We start from the raw sequence: 9,421 nt of genomic DNA, 5'->3' as shown, positions 1-9,421 counted from the left end.
GATCAAATTGGGGTAAGTCTCCAAGACGAATTTTTCGTCATTATGCTACTAGCAAGCTTGCCAAAATCTTTTGAGAATCTGGTTGTCGCATTGGAGTCTCGCGATGAATTACCCAAAATTAATTCAATAAAAACAAAATTGATAGAAGAAGGCGAACGACGTAAATTTTGTGGTGCGAAAAAACACGAAAGTAGCGTACAAGCGTTTATGGTTCGAGAAAATTCTGTAAAAAGAAATAGTTCTATGAATTCAAAATAAACTGATGCTTGCAACATATGAAACAACAAGAACAAACGACACAACATAAAGTGCTACAGTTGTGGTAAAAAAGACCACTTCGCTGCTCACAAGTACAATACAATGGTGACAACAACAAAAGCAATGGACTATTTGCGGCGGTTAACAAACTTGTGTTACATACTGATGCTTGGTGTATCGATAGCGGCGCATCTTCCCACTTATGCAGTGACCGCAACAAATTCTGCGAATTCGATGAGTATGAAGGAGAGATCATACTTGCTGGCAACAACAAAATGGTAGCGACTGAGAATGGTGTTGTGCGTTTCAAAACGAACATGTTCGACGTCACATTGGTTGAAGTATTGTTTGTACCACGACTACAATGTAATTTTATATCTGTTTCGAAGGCAATTAACAGTGGATATAAAGTTGAATTTACAAAAAACAATGCAATGATTAAAAATAAGAACGGAGCTATGATTTTGAGTGCTAATAAGGTATGTGATCTATTTCTTTTTGAGCCCAATAAAAAGAAATTGTTTTTTGCATGCAAATCTGATGACGAGGCAATGAAATGGCATTCAAGATACGGTCATCTGAATTTTGCTAGCTTGCGTCAGCTGAGCAACAACAATATGGTTCGTGGAATTAAAGTGAATATACAAACGGACGTAAATTGTACTTTGTGCATGACCACTAAATGTGCACAGCGGCCATACAGTAAGTCAGATAGCAGGGCAACAGATATTTTGGAATTGATTCACACTGATGTGTGTGGGCCCATGAGGCATGAATCAATTGGTGATGCAAAATATGTACTAACGTTTATTGATGATAAAACTCGATTTGTATTTGTATATTTTTTACAACGCAAAGACGAAGTATTTGATAAATTTAAGGAGTTTAAGCAAATGGTTGAGTGCCAAACCCCAAAAAGAATAAAAAAGCTTCGCAATGATAATGGTACGGAATTTGTAAACAATGCGTTATAAGTTTCTTAAGGACCACGGTATTGTGCGACAATTGAAAGTGCCCTATACACCACAGAAAAACGGCGTAGCGGAGAGACTAAATCGCACATTAATTGAGATGGCAAGGTGTATGATTGTAAGCTCTGGAGTAGATGAATCTTTGTGGGCTGAGGCTGTTAATACGGTGGCATATTTAAGAAACCGTGCACTAACAAAAGCATTTAATGATATGACACCATACGAAGCGTGGCATGGTTATAAGCCAGTAGTAAGGCATTTGCGTATATTTGGATCACGCGCGATAGCATTAGATAAGACACAAAAAGATAAATTTAAACCAAGAGGCAAGGAGTATATCATGGTTGGTTACTCCGATACGTCAAAAGCGTACATATTATATGACAAACAAACACAGCGATTGATAGTGAGTAGGGACGTCCACTTTATTGAGTCGATATCAGCTGAACAAAATAAACAGTTGAATGTTAAGGTTGCAGAAAGTGTGCCAGAAAAAGGAATTGCATTTGATATGAAGATTTTTGACAACGAAGTGCAACAAAAATATACAAATTTAGATAAAACACCGATCGAAAACAGAGAAGCTGAATAAACCAGAAAAGAGTGGCGATGAATTTGAGTCAGCTGACGAAGCGCCAGCAGATGATGTTAGTTTAAAGAAGTCTCGTGGCAGGCCACGATTAGTTCGTAGTGAGGTACCTGGGTCTACCTGGTCCAGGCAGCAATGTAATTACTTAAATTTAGTAAACGTCGATGACATAAAGGTACCAGAGTCTGTAGAGCAAGCATTATCAAGTAAATATGCTAATAACTGGTATGAGGCCATGCAAGACGAGTATAATTCTTTATTAAAAAATGAAACGTGGCAACTTACAGAACTTCCTAAAGGGTAAAAGGCTGTAAAGTGCAAATGGGTATATGCGATTAAGAGAGATACGAATGGTAACGTGGAACGTTTCAAAGCTAGGTTAGTCGCAAAAGGGTGCTCACAGGTATATGGCGTGAACTACGACGAAACATTTTCACCCGTCGTTAGGTATAGCACCATACGAATGATTTTTGCGATAGCAGCAGAATATGGATTACATCTCCATCAAATGGATGTGTCCACCGCATATTTAAATAGTGAGTTAGGCGATAACATATACATGAGTCAGCCGGAAATGTTCGTTAATAAACGGTTCCCTAATCATTGCTTAAAACTGAAAAAGGCCCTGTATGGACTTAAGCAGTCCGGGCGTCAAGGGAACTTGAAATTAGATACAATTTTAAAGAAGATTGGTTTCCAACCATGTAAAAGTAAACCATGTGTATACGTAAATCACCGAAATGGGCAAATTAATATTATCGCGGTCTATGTTGATGATTTGCTGATAGCTAGTTCTGACTATAAGCAAATGCATGATATCAAAGCCAGTATAGCAAGGAAGTAGAGGTAGTCGACAAAGGACCAGTGCAGCATTTTCTAAGTATGGAAGTGAATCGTAATGGTGAAATGGGTTCTATATCCATTGGGCAAAAGGCTCATATCAGAAAAATATTAAATGATTTTGGAATGATGGACAGCAGACCAATAGCTATTCCCTTGGATGCAGGGCACCAGGTGAATTGCGATAAGGAAAATTGTAAGAAAGTCGACCAGGTTCAGTACCAATCTTTAATAGGGTCTTTAATGTATTTAGCTGTGTGCACACGACCAGATATTTTGCATTCAGTTTGCAAACTGGCGCAGAGAAATAATGATCCACATTCCGAGAATTTAGCAGCAGCCAAAAGAATATTACGATATTTAAATTCAACGCAAGATAAAATGCTAACATATCATCGAACGGGTAAAGTTGGGGAATGCTTTGTAGACGCGGATTGGGGCGGAGATGGTAGTGATCGTAAATCATATACGGGATATGTGTTTATACTAGCTGGCGGAGTTTTTTCTTACGAGTCGAAAAAACAATCAACGGTAGCGCTCAGCAGTACTGAGGCTGAAAACATGGCTCTTACATCTGCAGTTAGGTTAGGTTGGGGTGGCTGTCCGAGGGCACACTTACGCCAGTAGTACAAGGCCCGTTGTGATACCACGAAAAACACCGTTACCTCTCCTCTTCGAACCATTTTGAGGACCTGATGAAAGATACCAGGTCCTTGACGTCATGCTCCACAACCTGACTCATAGTATCAAGAAATGGAGCTCCCAGAAAGCGCTGCCGTGCTCTGCTTAGCGCTGCGCAGTTGCAAATGAGGTGAACCACCCTTTCCTCCTCCTCATCTTCTTTACAACTCCTACAGCAACGACGATAAGGCGCTCCTAGCCTTTCTGCATGCCTACCTATGAGGCAATGACCCGTTAGTGCCCCTACAAGTGTGGTAATTGTATCCCTTCTTAGGTTGTAAACGTGACGGGACCTTTTAGGATCCCATTTAGGCCAGGTTTCTTTCGACGTTCGACATCCCGGTGTTTGTAGCCATCTTTCGTCGGCTTGACGGTAGATGTGCTCTTTTAGCATTAGCTTGCATGTGGACAGGGGCATACCTAAGCGTTCTTGTCCAGGAAGAACCTGCTTGGTTGTACCCTGCCTAGCGAGTTCATCCGCAATGCAGTTTCCCTCGATATCCCTATGTCCAGGGACCCATGTGAGGTGTACACGGTTCTGTTGAGCCCTCTCTTGAAGAGATCGGCGACAGTTTAGTGCTAGTTCAGAATTGAACGAATGGGAGCCCAGAGATTTTATGGCAGCTTGGCTGTCGCTGAAGATAAAAATTTCTTTGCCGACAATATCCTAGCTGCGGCTTCCATTATGGTTGCAACTTCTGCCTGGAATACACTGCAGTGGTCGGGTAGTCTGAATGAGAGCTGGAGGTCAAGGTCCCTTGAGTATACTCCACCCCCAACTCTCCCGTTTAGCTTGGAGCCGTCCGTGTATATGGAAATGCTGTTGCCCATAGCAAGGCACTTGTCCGACTCCGTCCAGTCATCCCTGCTGGGTATGTTTATCTTAAAGTTGGTTTCCGCAACTGTTGTTTAGTATACTTGAGTGTCCTGTGGTCCTGTTGTTCCAGCACGACAACTCCCTTAGACGCAGGGCTGACGTTGCCGTTGCTCGATGACCAGCCAGATCCAGTGGAAAGATGTCAAGAATTACCTGAAGAGCTTCACTAGGCGTTGTTCTTAGAGCCCCGCTTATGCTTATCATGCTGGATCTGTGGACTTTACCCAACAAGTTTAGGTTTGACGCTTGCTCAAGGCTGGCCACCATAAGACTACCCCATACAGCAGTATGGGTCTGATAATCGGGGTGTAAATCCATCTGCATATGTTGGGGTTGAGTCCCCATTTTTTGCCAATGGCTCTTTTACACGTATATAATGCAATGTACGCTTTCTTTTGTCGCTGGATAACGTTGTCCTTCCAGTTCAGCTTTTTGTCTAAAACTACGCCTAAAAATTTGGCTTTATCTGCCAGGCTTAGGCGCACCTCATTTAGTTCTGGTAGGTTCAACGATGGTATTTTGTATCGTTTGGTATATAAGACAAGCTCTACTTTATCGGAGTTGACGCTGAGTCCACATCGGGAAGTCCACAAGGAAACCTCTCGCAATGCTACCTGCATCAAGTCGCACAAAGTTTGAGGGAACTTGCCTCTGTAGATAATAGCTAGGTCATCAGCATATGCCACGACCTTCCCGCTCCCCCAACTAGTACCGTTAAGTTCCATAGTAAAGGGGAAAGGACACCACCCTGGGGCGTGCCCCTTGCAAACAAATCGTGTTACCTCAACCTTCCCCAGTGAGGAGAGCACTTTCCTTCCCCTGAGCAGTTGATCAATTAGTCCCACTAGGAGTCTATTTACGTCCAGATCAGTTAAAGCAATGTTAACGGCGTCTGGACTTATGTTGTTGAATACTCCTTCAATGTCTAGGAAGGCCACAAGACAATAATCCTTTTCGAACAAGGATGTTTCTTTAGTAGAGACTAGGCTGTGTAGCGCAGTCTCCGTAGATTTACCTTTGGTGTACGCGTGTGGATAGTCCGAAATGAGATTCCTATCAATGTTTGTAGTGAGAAAATCGCTAACTATTCTCTCAAGGGTCTTGAGTACGAAGGATGAAAGACTGATAGGTCTATAGTTCTTCGGCTCGTAATGAGAGGCTTTGCCTGCCTTAGGAATGAATATGACCGTGGCGCTCCTCCATGCACACGGAATATAGTTCATAGCCAAACAAGCGGTATATATGTGCCGCAGCCAGTTGGCTGATACCTCCAAAGAGTAGATAAGTTGAGCGGGTACAATCCCGTCTGGTCCAGCAGCCTTAAAAGGTTTAAAACTTTTGACTGCCCACCTCACTCTCTCCTCAGTGATGGGTATATTCACAGCTTGGTTTGCTGCAGGTACTTCCGGTGCGTTTGTCATATTTCCCGGGAATAATGTCTCCAGGAGCAGCTCTAGAGTTTCCCCTTCTGTGCTGGTCCAGGTACCATTCGGTCTCCGCAGAAAGCTAATAGCTGTTTGGGTCTTAGAAAGCACGACACTTTCGACTCCAGTGCAGAAGTTTCTCCATGAAGTTCTCTTCGCTTGTCTCAGGACTTTTTTGTAGGTTCTTAGTTTGTCCTTGTATTCTAGCCATTGTGACCCGTTATCAAAGAATTTGGCTTTGTTAAACTGTTCTCTACAGGATTTACGAGGCTTACGCTTACCGCGCGGTTTTGGCAATGGACAGGCCTGTTTTAAGGCTTTTGAGAAAGCCGATGTGAAGGTTTCTACCAGACCCTCTAGCTCCATCGTTGATGAGAGGCTTTGTGGGGGCAGTTCTGGTAGTTCTCTTGCTAACAGCTCATTATGTAGTTCCCAGTTTGTATTACGTGGGTTACGTCTCGCAATGGGCTGATCGACGAAGAACTCTAACATTACTTCAATATAGCGGTGGTCTGAAAAGGAATGTTCCTCAAGAATACGCCATTTTTTAACCCACCCATAAACGCTTTCGCTACAAATAGTGAGATCAATAACCTCTCTACGGTTTTTAGTAATAAAAGTTGGTTCATTACATACATTGCAAACTACAAGGTTAGTTGTTAAAAGGTACTCAAAAAGTGACTCACCCCGAGTGTTTATGTCGGAACTACCCCACTGCACGTGGTGGGCGTTTGCGTCTGTCCCAATTAACAGATGGCCTTTGCTTGAGTCGGCCACCAGATCCTTTACCGTCTTTTGCGGAGGAGGTTCCTCTGCGTCGTACGGCATATAAACGGAGGCTAGAGTTAATTGGGTGCCTCCGCTTGCCAAACTGGCTGCTGTGACGTCGCCATTGCTATAATTAGGCAAGAGAAAGATATTTAGCTCAGACTTTACTAAAATGCATGTTCTCACTTTACCTTCATCTGCAGCTCGGATGAACTTAAACCCAGTGGCCCCCAATCCGCAAATCCTTGAGTTGTTCACCCAGGGTTCTTGGATAAGGACCACTTCGACGTCGCCTTTTGAAAGGCGACTGATGAGAGCAGCCGAGGCTGCCTTACTTTTGTGCAGGTTTATCTGGAGAAACCTCAGCATGATCTTGCTCAGACTCCCCTGCCTCCGTCACCGTGATGTTGGGATCCTCTCCGTCGCTATCCAGCAGAGCATCCTCCATCGACAAATTGCCCAGAGCCCCTGCGCAATTTGACGTGGCGGAAACCAGGCTTTCGGCGTCGGAGATTTCCGCTTCCACTTCGGGTGCCTCAATGTCCGTGTCCAAAGAGGCACTCGAAAGGGATGCGCGCTGTGCGTCCCCACGGTTTACGTGAATTACGACCTCCCCGAGGTCGTAAAACACTCTTCCTTTGCTCCGTCTAAGGGGCTCGAGAGCTACCTTATTCAGGGTTAACACGACCTGTCTCCTAGGTCCTACAGCGTCCTCGGCTTGGATGACACTCCATTCCTGCGTTGGGAGAGCCGGGTTCATCAGTTGCAGCATCCTGAGAATTCTCTCAGGTTCTGCTGGAACCGCTGGAACCCATGCCCTGGTCCTTGGCCGAGCCGGAATGTCCTTCCAGTCAACGACCTCGATAATCGCCCCGGGATAGACTTGTCCCAGCTTTGCGGCTGCTGCCTTGTAAAGCGCAACAGACCTTGCGTCCTCGCAAGCGAGTACCTTGATTTGGCCCTGGCACAATCCTGCATCAGAAACTCGCGGCGGACTACCCGGAGACTCCATCAGCACGTCGAGAACGACATCTGCAGTTAAGGAGGCTGTATTTTTACGACAAATTTTTAGTGAAATGAAGCTCGAGTTCCCTAAGGCAATCGTAGTAAATGGAGATAACCTCAGTGCTAAGAATCTTGTGAAGAATCCCGTATACCATGCAAGAAGCAAACACATCGACATTAAATACCATTATATACGAGATATCTATAGAGGAGGCGACATTGATCTGAAATATTGTTGTAGCAGTGACATGGTTGCTAATATTTTGCCTAAACCTAGCCATGAGAAATTAATGATGATGCTAGGTTTAAATTAATTGAATGTATATTTTTTATTTAATATGCATGCATATGAACCTTGAGGAGGCGTGTTAAAATACAATTCTGTGTACAACGTACATATTCATGCAACCCTGAACTTTGTCTGTTCTTTTTTCTCTTTGTATCCATTTTAATATATTCGGATTCTCAATTTGAACTGCAAAATGAATAAAACGCATAATTTGTAAGCATTAACTTGTCTGTGCTTGATTTTTTGGATATAGAAAAGTAAGATAATAAAATTCCAACATGCATGTTAAAATTCAATTTCGGATCAAAAAGGACACCAAGATCATTTGCAATATATATACGCTCCAAGGCGTACCATCTATGATATAAGGTTTCAATGCTGGCTTTACTAGGTGAAATGTCATATGCTTACATTTAGAGCAATTTAAAGTTGGTAAATTTGTTGTGCACCAACATTGGAACGAGTCCAAGTCGGCCTGAAGAAGATCCAAGGAACTCAAATCGGTAGGACAGTAAGTGTAGCAAAGTTTTACATCATCCGCATACATTATAGTATGGGAATATAATATTGTCTGTGGCAAGTCAATAATGAAAAGGGCAAAGAGCAAAGGGCCTAGATGATTTCCCTGGGGAATGCCGGAGGAAACTCCGAACGATTCCGACAGATTGCACTTGAACAGCCTGAGTGCGTCTGGAACCGGCAGTGGGTAGGCGCACACGGGTCGATCTCGGGTTGATAGTGCTCTCGAAAGAAAGTAAAAGAACAAAACGCAAAGACGATTTCCTCGTTATAATAGGAGTATACAATATTACCTTTGAGTGTAAAAATGATGACGGTGGTACTCGGCGATGTGTGCTGATTGGCGGTCGATCGAAAAAGAGGCCGGTTGTTCCGTTGATGACAACCGCTAAGCCGCGAAAAAGTCCTCCGGTATTAAGGAGGGGAAGAGCCACACACACAACCACCCTTACGTATACGTGCATGGGTGCTGACAACCTGCACACACACGCACGTGCATGTGTATGAAACGCATGCATGTGCATGCATGCACACAAATGCGGCGTGGGTGTGGGTGGCTGGAAATATTATTAAAACATTAGGGAGGGGCGCCGTCAATCAGGTAAAAGTTAGGCGTTGGGCCTAAACATGCCGCCCCCCTTGCGGTACGCAACGTCACAGTCCGCCAAGGATCACCGACCATGAAAAAGAGGAAAAAAAAATAAAAAAATTATAGCTAATTATATCTAACTTAACATAACGCCGGCCAGTCCGCCGGCTTGGCGAGACGCAAGATGGTTTGCGCAGTGTGCGAGCTTGGTTGCTGATGCTTCGGTCATTCGGCCCTTTTCCCGTTCTGGTTCTAGGCCTGAGCCAGGTTTGCCTAGAGCTAGGGATTGCGAAAAGAGGTAAGAAGATACATGTGTTGATATTTCTTGCCGTTTATTACAAAGTTATTGGAAATGAATAAGCATAGAATTTTATATGAAGAAAATTCAATAAAGATAACTTATTGTAATGATAAATGATTGTAAACGCACACCTCCATTGTGAATTCATACAAGTGGCGAATTTTTGATAAAACGTTCACAATATTGAACAGCTTCGATCACCTGTTCAATCGCTGTTCGATTACTTAAATCATTAGCTTAACAGTGGTTTTCAACCATCTTTGTAGACGACTGGTATATTGTTTCATTTACCTATTTCAAAAATGCCTGC

Source organism: Eurosta solidaginis, chromosome X (assembly GCF_040869045.1).
Source record: "Eurosta solidaginis isolate ZX-2024a chromosome X, ASM4086904v1, whole genome shotgun sequence".
Lineage (NCBI taxonomy): Eukaryota > Metazoa > Arthropoda > Insecta > Diptera > Tephritidae > Eurosta > Eurosta solidaginis.
Note: the sequence above shows the minus strand (reverse complement) of the source record.